This window comes from Sus scrofa, chromosome 1, assembly GCF_000003025.6.
Source record: "Sus scrofa isolate TJ Tabasco breed Duroc chromosome 1, Sscrofa11.1, whole genome shotgun sequence".
Classification (NCBI taxonomy): Eukaryota; Metazoa; Chordata; class Mammalia; order Artiodactyla; family Suidae; genus Sus; species Sus scrofa.
Window position 1 is genome coordinate 196827071 of NC_010443.5, and position 16845 is coordinate 196843915.

Sequence of the window (16845 nt, forward strand, 5' to 3'; positions counted from 1 at the left end):
CCTCCATATGCCGCGGGAGCGGCCCAAGAAATAGCAACAACAACAAAAAGACAAAAGACACACAAAAAAAATAAAAATAAAAAATAAGGGACTTCCCACTGTGGCTCAGTGGTAATGAACCTGACTAGTATTCATGAGGACACGGATTCGATCCCTGGCTTCCCTAGTGGTTTAAGCAGACAGCTACAGCTCTGATTTTACCCCTAGCCTGGGAACTTACATATGTGGCCCTAAAGAAAAAAAAAAAAAAAAGACGTTTGGTTGTTCCTGTTGTGGCTCAGCAGGTTAAGAACCTGACATAATGTCTGTGAAGATGTGGGTTCAATGCCTAGTCTCTCTTGTTGGGTTAAGGATTCTGCATTGGCACAAGCTGCAGCATAGGTCAGAGGTGCAGCTCAGATCTGGTGTTGTCCTAGCTGTGGTGTTGACCCCTAGCCCAGCAACTTTCATGTGCCACAGGTGTGGTCGTAGAAGAGAGAAGAAAAAAAGACACTTCTACCTTGCTACATGTTTCCAAAGGGCCTCCTGTTATAATGATATGAGAAGTTTGTGTTTCCTTTGGATAAAGCTCATTAGCTAACAGAGACGGTCACTTCAATTGCCAGGTAAAGTTAGGAGGAACTATTTGTGACAAATGGTACTGTCAAGTCCTCTTATTTGGAGACTAGTTATTATTTATCTTGAAAACATGTACGTAATGGGTTGTATCTGCTTGGCTGTATAAAAGGGTGAGATGTCTTTCTGTCCTTGTGATCCTTTGGCAGATTGCTTTTAATGCAGATCACATTTTGGTTTAATGTTTATTCAGTAATAAAAGTGTGTTCTTTCTTTTTTGTGTTTGTGGAGAGGATTTCTGAGAGATTTTGTTCTTCATTATATTTTCCTAACACATATCAAGGTCTCAGTGATGTAGATAATATATATGAAATAGTAAGTAAAAAGTCCATACAAATTATATACATATCTTTTTCAATATATAGCAATACATTTTCAATATGTATACAAAGACTAGAAAGATATACATACATTTTTTTTAAATGGTAGTATAATATGGTTAATTTTATCTCCTTTTAATTGTTCTCAATATTTCTTCTGTAATTGCATGCAGTATCTCTAAGGCTAGGAAATCAATTATTTTTTAAAAAACAATTTGAGCTCTTTAAATGATATATTTAATAGAACTTGAGTATAACCTTAAAATTAGTGAGAAGCAATTGCAATTCTATTTTTTTCCTTCCAAATATTGTGCCTGTTTCAGAAAGTTGTTATTCATGGGTTGTGGAAGAGGAATTCTCTTTAGAACTGAGGAAAAGGAGTTGTGGGTGGGAAGTGTAGTCAGTAAGCTGTGGACAAATAGTCTCATCTGTTGGTTTAGCAAGTAGAAAAGACATCTTCCATACACTTTGGCAAAGAACAGAAGACGAAAGGTGTGAGGAAGTAGGCAGAAAATGTCTTTCAGCTATGATGTGTCATGTTACCTCAGCCCCCCTCCCCGCCCCTGTACAATTTCTTTCTAGTAGTGACCACATCTAAATTTAAAATGATGGACAATTAAAAATAGGGGACTCATGACTGTGCCAATGACAGCAATGAGTTAAAAACAGAAAAGAGAACATGGATTCTGGCACAAGAGAAAATCCAGTAGCAATTCTCCACAGGCAGCAAATAATTTGTTTGAGTGCATAATTAATAGATTTGTCAGAAAGTACTTAGATTGTGAAATATTGCGCGTAGCCCTCTTTCCAGATGGATTAAGATGAATGGGTCCTCCAGCAGCGTATGAAACCTCATTGCTCAGCGGCTAGAGAATTGCTGCATCTCGAGTTGTTTGAGTCTCTGCCTCTTTGCGCTCTTCTTTCTCTTTCCCTGGCTGCAGGGGGAAAAATGAATAGAATGCTTCTAATTCCGATATTGAATGGTGTCCTTTACCTAAAGGGCATCCAAGCAGACAAAATTAAATCAGATGCTCAATGGGGAAACTTTCCACTAAGCAGGAATTTAAAATAGGGAAATGTATTAACATGTTGAAAAATGGTTAAATTAAGCCGATCTGTGGATCAGAGGTGTGACTTTTCAGCAACAAGCCACAGAGGTATTTCATGTGCAATTGCCTGCACATTGAGAGGTGACACATGCCTTCTTTACCCTTGGAAATATCCATGTAATACCTACCTGGGGGACTCATATAAATTGGCTGGCTTAAAACAGTAGGATGAGAATCCAGATTCTATTTCTTTTTCGACTACAGTTGATTTGACAGAATTACCTATCAGTGTTTTCCATCTCAAAATTTTTCCTAAGGATGAAAACTAAGGGCTTTAATGAGTATAGGAAGAGGATTGTGAACCCCCAGGCAATTGCCCTTCATTAAAAGAAGAGTAAATGAAATTTTTTCACTTTCCAACTTTTTTTATGGTAAAAATTATGCTGTGTTTTAGGGAAAATACATGGTTTTAAATTTTGTTTTTGTTTGTTTGTTTCTTTTTTTTTTTTTTTTACTAAATGGAGAAATGAGATAGAAACAAGGTTCAGCTTCTTTCCAGGGACCTGAAGCCATGCTCTCATTTAACTCTTTGGTCCTTTCTTCTGAACATGTCCTTAGCAGAGTCAAGGCCAAAGCTACCTCTGGTCTCAGAGGGAGAGGGTTTTAAAATGGTTGGTCACTGGGGGCTTGTGCAGATTATTTGCCAAGGCAAACAACTGTGAATGGACCTAGTAAGCACTTCATAAATTGCTATTGTCATTTTATCTTCTAAGTGAAAGCATTGGCCTATCCCAGTAAAACCAAAGCAGTGGAGCCTAACTAGTGTGAGCATTCATCAAGTTTTTTTCTTTCATGCAGCATTTATTTAAGATCCCTTTTATTGTTTTTCATGAGATTCTAAGACTATCTGAATCCAAATCACTTTGAAACATTTAAAAACATTTTTATTTGCTAAATCACTGAATCACATTCTTTGGATGGTAGGTCTGAGAATCAGCATTTACCAAGTTCGTGAGTATTTTTACATACTGCAAGCTTAGGATCTTTGGTTATATGCTAAGTGGAATGTTTTATCTCTTTGGCTATTACCAAACCTGCTTAGAACTTGAACCAGGACATCTCTGATGAAAGGAAAGGAGAGAGGTTGATGTAGTTTTAGGATTTAGAGAAACCTTTTCAGTTACATGTAGTTTGTTGCTTTAATTTTTATTTGTTTACTCATGTACGTATTCTTTCTTATTTCAACAAATATTTATTGAGAACCTATTCCATATCAGACACGTGGTAAATTCTGGGGCTATAAAAGAAATATACCATAATACTCTGTTTGCCCTTTGCTCTGCAATCCATATGGATGCAAGTTCTAATAGCCTAGAAAATATACTTCGCTCTCAAATCTGACTGGATTCCTGTCTCAGGAATCGTGCTTCCTTTCCTACTTATTTTAGAAATTTCTCCAGAATGAACTTCTGAAGTTTCTGATCCTCAGCTTTCATGTAGATTTTTACTTCTTTGGTTTCTTCTTCTTCTTCCTCCTCCCCCTCCTCTTCTTTTTCTTCTTCTGTTGTTTCTGTTTCTTCTTCTTTTTTATTGCTTCAGAATCTTAGAGGGTAGGGAGTTGGAAATTGTCAGGAGGTAGAAGAAATTACATGTTATCAGAAAATTCAAGAAATGAAACCAAATATTCTTATAAGAAAATCTGTTTTAACTCAGAGACACCTCAATAAGTCGGGATTAGTTTTAAGAGCAAGTTAGTATAAAAATTAAAAATGGACACCTGTTGGGAGTTCCCTAGCGGTACAGAGGGTTAAAGATCCAATGTCGTTGCTGCCTTGGCTTCAATCCCTGGCCCAAAAACTTCTGTATACCTTGGGTACAGCAAAACAAACAAACAAACAAAAAGACACCTGTAATATTTTGATATCTCTTCTATCTCTTCTTGTAAGGAAAAATGCAAGAACTTACTTCATGATAAATTAAAGTTGTTAATATTACCATTTTGTTTTTCCATACTTTGCTGGTTAGAATCAGATGGAACTCTGGATTTATTTACATAAATGTAACCATGATGCTGATATCCTAAAAGTGTAGTCAAATATATTACCTTGACACAGGGGTTTCTGAAAGATGAAATAAAAATATTCTGGAAATAGAAAAAGCGTGGGCATTACATGACCTTTTTAAGTCACTTTGGGAGAAAAATTAAATGGCAAATGGATTCTAATTCTTATCCCTCTCAATATATCACAGCAAACTATATGGAAATATATTCCCATGGTAAGCTAGAGGGAATGGCTTAATGATTTAAAACATCAGGTTTGCAATGATTAGAAACCATGGAACAGTCGGTTTGAATCTCAAAACACTTAGCTTGATCTTCTCTCATTCTAAAACATGTCAATAGAATATCTAATTCATGCTCTGCGTTTGTGTGCCTGCACATGTTCACGTGCATGTGTGTGTGTGCATATTTGTGTGTGTGTTTTATAAATGAAGTTATAACCTGAAAGATCAAAACACGGATTTTTATACGAGATTCATAGTACTATTTTCTTTAGGAAAAAATGGGTCTTAGAGTCTTCTTTTATGATTTTTAAATCATAAAAAGCACTTGACAAAACTGGAAAAATTCATTGTTTTTTTCTCAATTCCAGGAAAGAAAGCTTGGACTTATTTGCATAATGTTATGGTGTCCATTTTTAATTAACCCCAAGGAATCTTGAGAATATGTGATCAGTCTAAAAGGTCTGCCTGCTGCCTAAGCCCATTGCACATGATAAAGTCATGTTTTCTCCGTCTTGGGAAAGAGATGCTGAGGGTGACAGTTCCTCTTAAAAACATCAAGGTTTTGAAAGACCTTGAAAAAAATAAATAATCATCCAGTGGTATATTAAATGCCTGTGGAGCAAATGTAATTTTTGGTTATAACTATTGCAAAAAAGAGCCCTAAAATATAACTAATTTAGGTGTAAATTGTGTCAAATAAGCATGACTGGGTGCTAGAGAAGATATGGATGTGTGGCTATGCATTTCGCTGACCAGAAATCCATTTTCTTCTTTGACATGTTTAGTGTGGTGTTTTACTCAGTACAAAAATCCTACCATTTGAAAATCAGAATATATCAATTTAAGAGCCTAGGATCATGAGGAACACTTATAAAAGTCCTCCCTATAACTCCAGGCAAACAAATATCAGTTAAAACCAGACAGAAGACATTGATCTTATTTTAGCAAAGCAAACTGCCTTAATTACATAGTCCAAGTAATCTTTAGAAATATGTAGAAAAAATAGTGCACTCAATTTGAACATTTGCATTTTTTTATGACGTTTTATCCTTCAGGAACCTAAATTTCAGTCCTATAAGAACTCATTCTGCCCCACTGATTCCTCTGATAATAAATCTTAGCATCCATGTCAGCAGTTAGCCAAGTGAAGGCAGCTCTCTTACTAAGATTGAACAGAATCCAAAATATTCTTCTTTTAACTCTTCAAAGAAATGATACCTTCTCTAGCCACATCACCTTCAGTGTGACAGCTGCTTAGTTTCAGAAGAAATATTCAGAGGAGAGCCCTAAATATGCTTTTAAAAAAAGATGAATTTTATTCTAATAATAAAAGTTAAAATTAGAAAAAGATATAGAAAGTAGTATAAAACAAAAGCCTGCATTTTTTTCACCCTGAAACAACCACTAATAACATTTTTGTGTACTTCCTTTTACCAAAGGAAAGATTTCTTTTATTTTTAATAGAAAAATATAGATTAAAATATGGATTATTTTTGATATAAAAAAGACTGTGTATCATAACACGAAAAACACTATGTATTCACAACTCAGATATGCCAAACGCGAAGTTTGTCATAATTGCTTCATATATAATTTTTCACTTCAAAATTTCAAATCTTTTTTTTTTTTTGCCTTTTCTGGGCCGCTCCTGTGGAGTATGGAGGTTCCCAGGCTAGTGGTCTAATGGGAGCTGTAAGCCACCAGCCTACACCAAAGCCACAGCAATGCCAGATCCAAGTCACATCTCTGACCCTACACCACAGCTCACAGCAACACCAGATCCTTAAGAGCCAGGGATCAAACCCGCAACCTCATGGTTCCTAGTATAATTGTGTTATGTTGTTGTGTTAGTTTTGGGTATACAGCAAAGTAAATCAGTTATACATTTACATATATCCATTCTTTTTCAGATTCCTTGCCTATAGAAATATCTATAGGAAAAGGAACATTCTATCTATTGCTGTTACAGATTATTGAGTAGAGTTTCCTGTGCTATACAGTAGATTCTTGTTGATTATCTATTTTATATATTATAATGTGTATCTGTTAATCCCAAACTCCTAATTTATCCCTCCCCTGCATATTTCCCTTTGGTAACCATAAATTTGTTTTCATTATTTCCTCTCTTATTGCCTATCTGTATTTTTACAGTTTTCTTCTATAGTCGTCTTTGACTTCTATATTCATTTCAATGCTTATATAAATCAATTAATTAAATGCTTCATCACTAGTTTTTAGGTTTGACATGTAATGTCTTTTGGAACATCAAATTTATATATATTTTTTAAATTTATTATTTACATTTTTATGTCTTTAGGATATCCAGCTCTGTCCCATTGTTTAAAGATTTTCTCCAATATTTCCTTCCAAGAATTTAAAAGTCATATACTTTTTTCTTTTCACACTGATTAATATATTTAAATTTATTGCTTTATTTATGTGAGGTAGAGATTTCTGTTTCACCATATATATTGACATTAGCCTAAAACCACTTTTGACAATTAGACTATCTTAAGTAGATCATGATTTCAGTTATGAATTCTTCAACACATTAACTATTTGAAAGTACTTTTAAATTTCTAAGTTTTTTTTTAACCTTTCAGTTTTTGTTAATTTCTCTTGTGATCATCAAATAATCTACTCTGTAAGATAGTTGTTTAGTATTGTTAAGACTAGTGCGTCTTATTACATAGCTCACGCTCAATATTTTGGAATGATTTTTGTATGCTTAAAAAGAATGAAACTGCTTTTAATGATGTGTAAGTTTCTGTACATGTGTATTAATTCAAACTTAACATTTCATAAAAATTTGACCTTATCAACCAAATCCATACTCTTACTGAGAACAGTTATCTTCTAGAAACCAATAGAATTAGTATAACAAAATCAGTAAGAATATGGAACTTCTAAGTGTCAATATAACAAGCCTGATCTTATGGATGTGTCTAAAATCTGCCAGTTGTCTTTTAGAACAGACACATTCTTATCAAGACATAAGGGTCATTCACAAAATGTGTCCATATGCAAGGCTAAAATGAAGATGTTATATATACTGAATAGATGATTTCATACCACCATAAAAGTGATGCAGAAGTTCTCTAGTTGCATGAGGGAGGAGAATAGTATGGAATAAATACTGTGCCTTTGAAAGGAGAAGGGAATGCTATTGCTTCCTCCCGTAAGGCTTGGTCTAATCAAACAGGAAACTGGGGGGAGACACGTAGTTTAGGGTCACTCAAAAAATGTGCATGTCACCAAATAATACTTGGACTAGGGATAGAGAAGGCTATTGGGACTAGAAAGGGAGGGCAGACGATTTCAGCAACCATGTTGCTCCCTGGATGTTCTCAAACCAGTAGAGAGGAGAGAGAGGTTCAGAGAGCAGAAGCAGGGAGGATCAGCAAAAAGGAGACTTAGGTAGGCTTTTCTCCTCTGTAGGGACAGCTAGCTACTCAGTATCTGCAGCTGAGAAAAATTAAGAATTACGTCTTGTGTTGCCCTTAGTTTGATTCATAGTAAAGTTTCCATTATCAGTGGTCCCTCCTGGAACCTTGTTTGTGAATCGTACATTAATTCCATTCTTTATGTACTTAACAAAGCACGTCAAAGAAAATATTTTTCATCTTTACTTGTAACAGTGTTCCTTTTAAAAAGATGTAACACATTTCCACTTAATATATGACACATTTCTTAATATCTATGCTTTTATATATGAAACTGAGAGTCAAGTAGGAAAGCCTGAGCCCCTCGGAAGGGACTTCCTTTAATATTATTAGTTCTGCAATGATGTTATATTGATTGTTGTTGCTATGTTGATTTTTGGTGGTATGATTGTGTCCATCTTAGTTTAGGATTATTATATCTTCATGGTGAATTATTCCTTTAATAATTATGAAATATTTCATTTCCCTCTAATAATGCCTTTTGCCTTAAATTCTTGTTCATCATTTTCCATCTGTTATTTTCTGTCTTTGTTATTGTGCCTAAGGCGGGTATCTTGATTTTTACATTCAAAGCAAGTGTAGATTTATCCACAGGTTTATCAGGTTCTGTGTATACATTAATTCTTTCATCTTACATCTTCCTTACAGGTTTAATTTCCTCTTTTTATTTTATATTTCTTGGTGATTATCAGTGATTAACAAGTTTTTCTAGTGATTTTTTTTCCTGAAAATGTTTTTATTTTGCCCTCATTCTTGATTGATAGTTTAGTTGGTTATAGACTTTTAGGTTTGGGTTTCTTTCCTCTTAGTTCTTTGAAAATATGGGTCTCCTGTCTCATGGCTTCTAAGTTTGATCTGAGTTATCATTCGTCACTAATCATCTTTCAATTGTCTGTAGCTTGTCTTTTCTTTTTGACAGTATTTAACATGCTTGTCTTTCTTTGTCTTTTGTGGTGTTCTGCATGCAAAATATGATACATATGACCCAGAATGATTTTCAATTCAAAGTTTCCCATTTTTTAAAAAATTTATTATTTCCTAATATATTTAATATATTAATATATTTTCTCATCCAAATTTTCCTGTTCCTCTTTTTTTGGAGCTGCCATTTAGATTATTTTGAAACTCCTACTTGAATACTCCCATACCCATTAACGAGTTCAGTATACATTTTCCATCTTACCTTTCTGGACTGCATTCTAGATGATATCCTTAATTCAGCCCCAAACCCCAATAATTATATCTAGTATTTTGTTTAACACTTTTGTATATCTTCCAAAATTTATATTTTTACCTTCTAAATCTGCTCATTTTTTAGGAGCATATTTTTTTCATCATGGCTTTTATATTTCTTTTAATCCTTTTATTAACTTTATTTATTTATTTATATTTATTTACTTTTTTGCTTTTTAGTGCCACATCCGTGGCATATGGATGTTCCCAGGCTAGGGGCTGAATCGGAGCTGCAGCTGCTGGCCTATGCCATAGACACAGCAACACAAGATCTAAGCTGCATCTGTGACCTACACCACAGCTTATGGAAACACTGGATCATTAATCCACTGAGAGAGGCCATGGATCCTAGTTGGGTTCGTTACCACTGAACCATAATGGGGACTCCCTTTTATTAACTTTAAAAATACTACTTTTACTATTTTGTACTTTGTCACTTCCATTTCTTATATTTTCAGACTCTCCTTTACGGATTTGTTTGTTTTGTGTTTTGTTTGTAATCTTTTAATGTAGACTCAGTTTTAGTTGGAATTGTTTTCTCGCTGTAAGTCCTATGTACCATAAGCAGTAGAGGAATTCCTACATGGCTTTGTGTTGACCCCTTCTGCTGCAGCCCAGTGTATATCTTTGATCTTAGACCAGGATTTTCACATTTTCCAGGTTATATACGCTTTTACTCCACATATGATCATGTCAAAGCTTTGAGGAAACTATCTTTCCCCTCCCTCTATCCACTCAGAGCCCAGAGCAGTTACCAAGTTTCTTTTCTGTTTCTATGCAGATTTTTAATTATCTTCATATGGAGGATTTTTAGAGTCCTAGCTTTATGAAGCATCCGTAGTTCCATCTCCATGGTCTGGATAGACCTGCAGCTATGTTCATGTGCCTACCATACTTTATGAGCATTTCAACCATAGATCCCTGTTCTAGGGACCACAGAGTACTCTTCTTCTGGGTCTATCAGGATCAGCTAGAGCTGATTATACTAGTTTTGAGTTCCCTCTTTATTTTAGTGTCTGAGCATTTCCCTTATCTTTTCATTAAATTTTAATCTTCACTAAATGATTTGTCTTTGTTTGCCCTGTATTTTTATCCAGCCTTCCTACGTATTTGTAGCAGAGGAGGTGGTCTGCACTAAAACATTCCTCCACTTTGTTGGAAATGATATACCATTTTTTTCTACTCCATTTTCCCCATTGTTAAAATCATATTTTGTATGCAACTTAAGGTCTTGATTTTTCACTTTATAATAGCAAGATTTTGTATGTTATTACCAACTATGAATGTAGCTTAATTGGTTACCCAATATTTCCTTACATGCATGTACCATAAGTTATCAACCATTTTACTGTGTTTTGACATTTAGATTACATATATGTTATGTACTCCAGTGAATAAATCTACAGTGAACATTTTTGTCCTCCCATTTTTTTTCCCAGATTGTTTCCTTAGGATTGAGTTGAGGACTAAAATGCTAAGCATTAAGTTAGCATTTAAATTCTTAAAAAGTAGTATTTATGGGGTAGTTCAGGTATGTGTTTATATAAATACGCTTAAATTACACCTTTTAAAATCACTAAAATTTCAAGTAACTTGAAGAGGGTAGTCTGGATAAATAACCACAGATGATAACCAGAAGATGTAATTAGCTCTAAACTGTCATTTCCTAACAGATGACTATTTCTGCCTTGAATACCTCTAGCGGAAGTCATTATGCAACCTTTCTTGGAGCTTGTCGAATTACTTAATTTTTTAATGTTACTTTTATAAAGATTTTCATAATGTTTAATCTAAATTACCCTAAGCTTTCATTTCAGCTATAAATATGTACCTATGCCCTCTCACCAACACATTTAATAATTAACAGCTAATTTGTATCTATGTTAAAAAGTGTGGCTCATAGTAAAAAAAAAAGATTATGTGTTCAAATTTCTTCTGAGAGAGAAATGAAAGCATCAAGAAGTAAAACAGAAAATGTAGCCCAGAAATAGTATCAGAGAACCTCAAAGAGAAATAAATTATCTAGCTGCCCAGCTACAGGCCAAAGCTGGCCAAAGATCAATAATAGTTACAAAACATTAAGTCTTCTGCCTTCAGGGAAACAACTGAAATCTCTACCAGCAATTAAATCGCCCAAAGCAAGAATGTGAACCAATTGATCAAAATTATTGGAAGGCAGATTTTGGCTTAGTGTAAGGAAAACTTTCTAAAAGTTGAAGCTATCCAAGACGTAATGAGGTAGTGGATTCTTAGCATTTAAGGTCCTCCTGCAGAAGTTGGATTGTTTCTTATCAGCATGATATAGAGGAGATTCTCACATCACTGGCCTTCAAATATTTTTTAAAATCATTTCTCCAGACAAGAACTTATGGGGAAAATTCATTGTATAAAATAGAGCTGCTTTCATTGAAGCATGAGTTGATTCCATTCATATGACTTCTTATACTTAAGGTATATGCAGAGGCAACATAGAATACATTTTTTAAAAAATTATTGAATTATAGTTGATGTACATAGTATATAAGTTACTTGGATAGGAAATCGAACCAAATGACCTGCAGAATTTCTCCATGAGCTAAGATGCTGTGAAATTCTCTTTCTCTTTCTCTTGTATGTATGTACGTGCTTTGGAGTGGAGTAAGGGAACTGTGTAGCAGGAACCCCATAATATTTTGGAAATCATAATCTATATCATTCGGGGTATGGAGTTATAGGGGTTGGCTCAAAATGACAGAGAGACCAATGGCATGAGCTTTTTTCCTGCTTGAACTAGTCAGCTTTACCATAGTCCATGTTTAATATTCTTGTACCCTAGCCATAATAAGATAATTATTTTAGTGACTATCAACTGTGGATCATGTAGTACTTACTATGAAAAAATGCATGCAAGAGACCCATGCAATGCAAACCCATTGTTCAAGGGTCACAGGTACACTTAACATAGACATTCTGTCCTTTAGCGAATGTGCGTGCGCGCGCGCACGCGCACACACACACACACACACACACACACACACATTCTTTTCACATAGTCACTATATACATTGTTTTGTCATAGAATTGTGAAAGTAACATTCTTCAGTGAATTAGATCTCAACAATATCTCTTTAGTCAACATATTACACAGAAACTGGAAATCCTGAGATGTCCAAAATTATAATTGTTCAGTCATCCTCAGAGCAAAGTCTCCAGCTGATCCAGGACAGACATGTAGAATAAAAGATAAGTCATTATTTTTGGAATCTACTGAGATTTGGGGCTTATTATTATAGCATAACCTAGTATATCTTAATTGTGAATTTATTTCAGTCAAGCTTTCCAGTAGGTGGAAAGGAAAAAAAAAAACCCTCTTATTCCATCAACTGAAAATACAATATGCTGGCTTCTACAATTTTAATGTGATCTCTGATTAATAATAAATAATGGGCAGAGTAAATATTATTTTCTCTGAAAGAATTGTATCAAAATTTGTACCAAGAATGATAATATTCTTGGCTTGGCTTTTGGGTTTCTCTCTCTCATTTCTCAAATTTTAAAGAAATAGGCTACTAACTGTCCTTAATACAAGATAAATAAGTATTTCTATATTTCTGTTGCAAGCTGACAATTTTATAAAAGCTTTTGCTATGATTGAATTGAGACTGTCTTGAAGAGGATATTTAAGATAGCTCTTATCAGGAAGTTTCTCTTTGTGAGCTCTGCTCATTTCAGCTAAGGGTTCCCAGTTGTCTCCTTCTGCAAACCTCAGGGCAGTTACACTTGGGAATTTTTCTGCCCTTCAGAGAAAATGGATAAAAACCAGGATAAGTTAATCATTTGTTTCAGTTCCTAAAGTCCTTCCTCTTTACCATTGTCTCTTTATATTCTTACAATCATTACTTTTTATTTCTTCAGTATAATACCATCTGATGTTTGCACTTGCTTGTCCCAAAGATTTCTGAAATCTATGCATTCAAATAGGTAAAGCCTTAATGGAATGATTTCTTCCCTGCTTCTCCCAACAAACCTTGATTGAAAATGGTTCTTCCTTCCTCCCACAGAGCTGCAGAAGGTACTCTCTCTCCCTCTGCTGGATCATTTACTGTAAGATAAATTCTGAAATTGAAAAAATAGAGACATTTGAAATTGAAACTCAGAGAGTAATATGCTAAAACATGTTGGGCTAAAAAAAAAAAAAGCTAGCAAGAATTTTGGATAGAGAAGGAATTGCATGCAAGCCAGTTTAAAAAGAAGAGAATGAAGCAGACTCGGAAAGAAAAAGAGAGGAGAGAGAGGGAGGAGGAGGAGAAGGAAATGGCAAAGGGAAACCATGCAAACAAGGACAGTGGAAGAGAAGATGGATGTTTCAACTGAATGTAGGGAAAACAGGAAAAGTTGAGGCAAAAGCCAAGAAAACATCCTCTCGCTAATGTTTGTAACTTTGGTAGCAGTTAAAGGATTCTCTGAAAAGGGTACAAAGAATACCTCAAACTAATTTTGTGTGCTGTGTAGTTATGTCTGTGATTAGCTATGTGACTGAGAGTTTAAGTACTTGAAATATTTTTATAACAGTGATTCTTTCACTTATTAGGTGTTGATATTTTTGGCACCTTCAATCACTTGGAGAAAAATACAAAAAGGAATGAAGTGTCAAATAAGTGGTTTTGATGGAATAATAGGAAGCATGACTAGAGGAGCCACCCACAGGATAGTGAATGTCATCCAGCAGGTACTTTTATACTATGTGAGCATCTCAGTGTCAGCGACTCCTGGGTGATTTTTCCCAAAGAAGCCAGTCATCATGTTAAGCCAGGAGGACAGTGCAGGGACTAACAGTGACTTTATCAGGCTCTGTTGCATAACAAGCTAATCAACTCCATAAGCTGTTCCAGCATTTGAAACATATGTGGAAAGAGCAACATTATAATACAGCAAAGGGAGGCTTATATTTAATGATGTCTACAATGCTATTTGGCATTTTAATCCTCAAACATTTCCATCAGTTAGCTATTATCCCTGTTGCATAGTATATGCTATAGAAATATACACTAGGCTTCAGAGAGTTTAGGTAACCTCCTCAAATTCTCTTCCAGTAAATTTCCGTTTGGACATGATTTAAAGCAGGTCTGTGTCTAAAGTTCAAACCATTTTTCATCATACCATCCTTCCATTTTATGTGGAATTATAATAACAGTGACAGCATTATCAAAAGAAGCAATATTTTATTCCATATATTTACTTTACTGAAGTCACTGTTGAGGAATTATATTTCTGTCCAAAAGTTTATATCTTGATATACTTTTATAAGCTCTATAGAAGTTTTGGAAAATTTGCATCAAGTATAAAATGAGAATGGCCACTGGGTTAAACCTACTTCTTTAAGGTCATTATTTTTATGGTGATAGGTTTTTTTTTTTAACTATCAGTTTTGCTTCTGATATAACATTTTTAAGAATTGCTTTTTGATTAGAAGCTGTCTACCTTGAATATTTCCACATAGGTTTTAGAAAAAATGTAGACAAAAACATTTACAAAGCAGACTTTTACAAGGGAAATATACACCGAGATGCTGTATTCCAGCAGCCTGCACCCAGCACCTTCTCTATACCCACCTAAGTGTTGAAGGTTACCACACTTTAGACTTATGCAGTTGATGTGATTTAAGTCCATAGTCACAGAGATAGCTAAATATTAAAGCAACTTTAGAGGAGTTATTCTAGCTAAAATACCCTAAAATAGACTCAGAGATAAACGTTTTTGCTCAAGGCTAGGAAGCTAGTTAATCATAGAACAAACAAACTCTATTGTATTACCATATACATTTGTAAAATTTCCTTGCCCCCACCCCCCAAAAAAAGTGAAAATGCAAAGAGAAGGGGGAAAGAAGTTTTTTCTGAACTATAATTCTCATGAAGTAATTTAACCCTGGCATGGTCAATTACTGCTACTGTATTTACATTTTGAGGGAGGAGTCTAAGGAGCCAAAGATTCAGGGTGAGCAAAAGCATGCTTTGAAAATGCCAGCATGTGTTCACAAGGTGTTGATGACTCAGATAGCTCTTCTTCTGAGGGTCTCTGAACCATGGTGTTGTGCTGACAAGGTTCCATGAGCATGACATCAAATCTTCAAGTCAAGACACACAAAATTCTGAATTCGCCAAACACAGAGAAGGGACCCACTACATGTTTCCTTTAGATTGTGTGTTCCTCTGGTAAATTCAAAATTTTAGGTATTTCATTTTTTAGAAATATCACTGTTTTTGGAGTGTCACTCACTCTGTGCTATGTTCCTTGAACCTGGGGATGATTGTAGGGGAAGAAACATGAGGCTGAGTCAGAATCCCTGAGTTCCAATTGGATATATCCACATACTAACCTGGGCCACTCACTTTACTTAATGAGGACCTCTACTCTGTCTTTAAAGTCCACATGGGGTGTGAGGCATCACTCTTAGTTTGTAAAGGAGTGGAAAAAACTCATTAAAAAAGAGTATTTGTTTGTCACATTCCTGAATCTCCAGGAATAGTGCTGGAGCATGTGGCAGAACACAGGAGCTTTTTCTCCTGTGTTGGACACCATTCTCAGGAAGGTGTGTTCCAGAAACTCCAGGCTCAGTTCCACCCTCTCTCAGAAATCCTAATGGAAGAAGCTACATCTAACCTGACAGCTTTCTAAAAAAGCCCTGAACTGAATCTTTGGAGTCTGTTTGATCTGGATCTGCCTTGAGCATACACTCTCTCCCTAAAAAGTTGCTGTGGCCAGAAGGATTGGATAAAAGAAACTAAATGGCCAGCTATCTTTGCAATTCTAGCCGGTGGTAAGGTCAATTCTGCCTGAATTGCAGATGATGGAGGAATTGTGGTGCCTACAGGCAGCTTAGGGACCTTAAAGAGGGGAGAATAAATGCTGGAAAAGCAAAGCAACAAACTTTCATCTCAGATGGCTAATCATTTTCTTAAAGGGCCTTCAAGTTTTACTATCAGTGAACTTAGCATAAAGTGAGATATTTTTTAAAAATACAAAAGAGATATTAAAGTAGAGCTACTCTGGTTAAAGCTGGAGAGGGTACTGGAACCTTTTCTGCTGAACTAGTCTTCCTTCCTGTCCCATGGTAGGACTTGATGGAAAATTTGAAAACACCAAACCAGATGAACTCTTAGGAGACTTTTAAGTAAAACATTCTGTTACATCTCTTCTTGACTCAGTCATAAGCTCTTATGGGTGAGCACTCAGGTTTGCCCCAGTGGTCTCACTTGCTCTTGTCCTCTGGGCTGGGTACTCCTAAAAGTCTAAGTTAATTTGCTGGGGATATGCCCATTTTCCCCCAATATCAGCCCCTAAATATTTTCTCCAGTCTAATCTGCCATTTTTTGGTTCTTCAGTACCCAGAGTGCTCATAAAGTAGTAAGATAGATGAATAGACAGAAATTGCTCCTTGATGTGGAAATAAGTGCTACTTACCAGTCTGCTTTGCAAAGGTTTTTTGTTTTGTTTTTCCCTCCAAATGGTAAAGACATTAAATCTCTTTGCCTAGATGCTCCATTCCATTTTAGCACGATGTGAAGACTAGGGAGAGTTTTAGTCAGATCTGGCCCTTGAGATAGCAATAAAAGTCAGCTGCCTAAGCATTAAATGGCCTTGTGAAACTCTCTCTGCAAATCTCCATCAACCTTGTGCAATGATTTCCTCCTCCCATCTCACAACTCAGATTTAATACAGCCGTTATGCTACTAATAATGCCTGTTTTTAATGGTGCTGATGTCTTGATTTTTTTCCAAAACTTTTGGGATATTTTCATAATGTTTAACCAGCATAAACCACTTGTTCTCCTTCAATATTCTAGTAAGCGAGGCTCTGCTTTAGTTCTGAATGAGCTATGGGCTGTAAACATTTCATACTACAAAGCATTGTGCAAAAGGG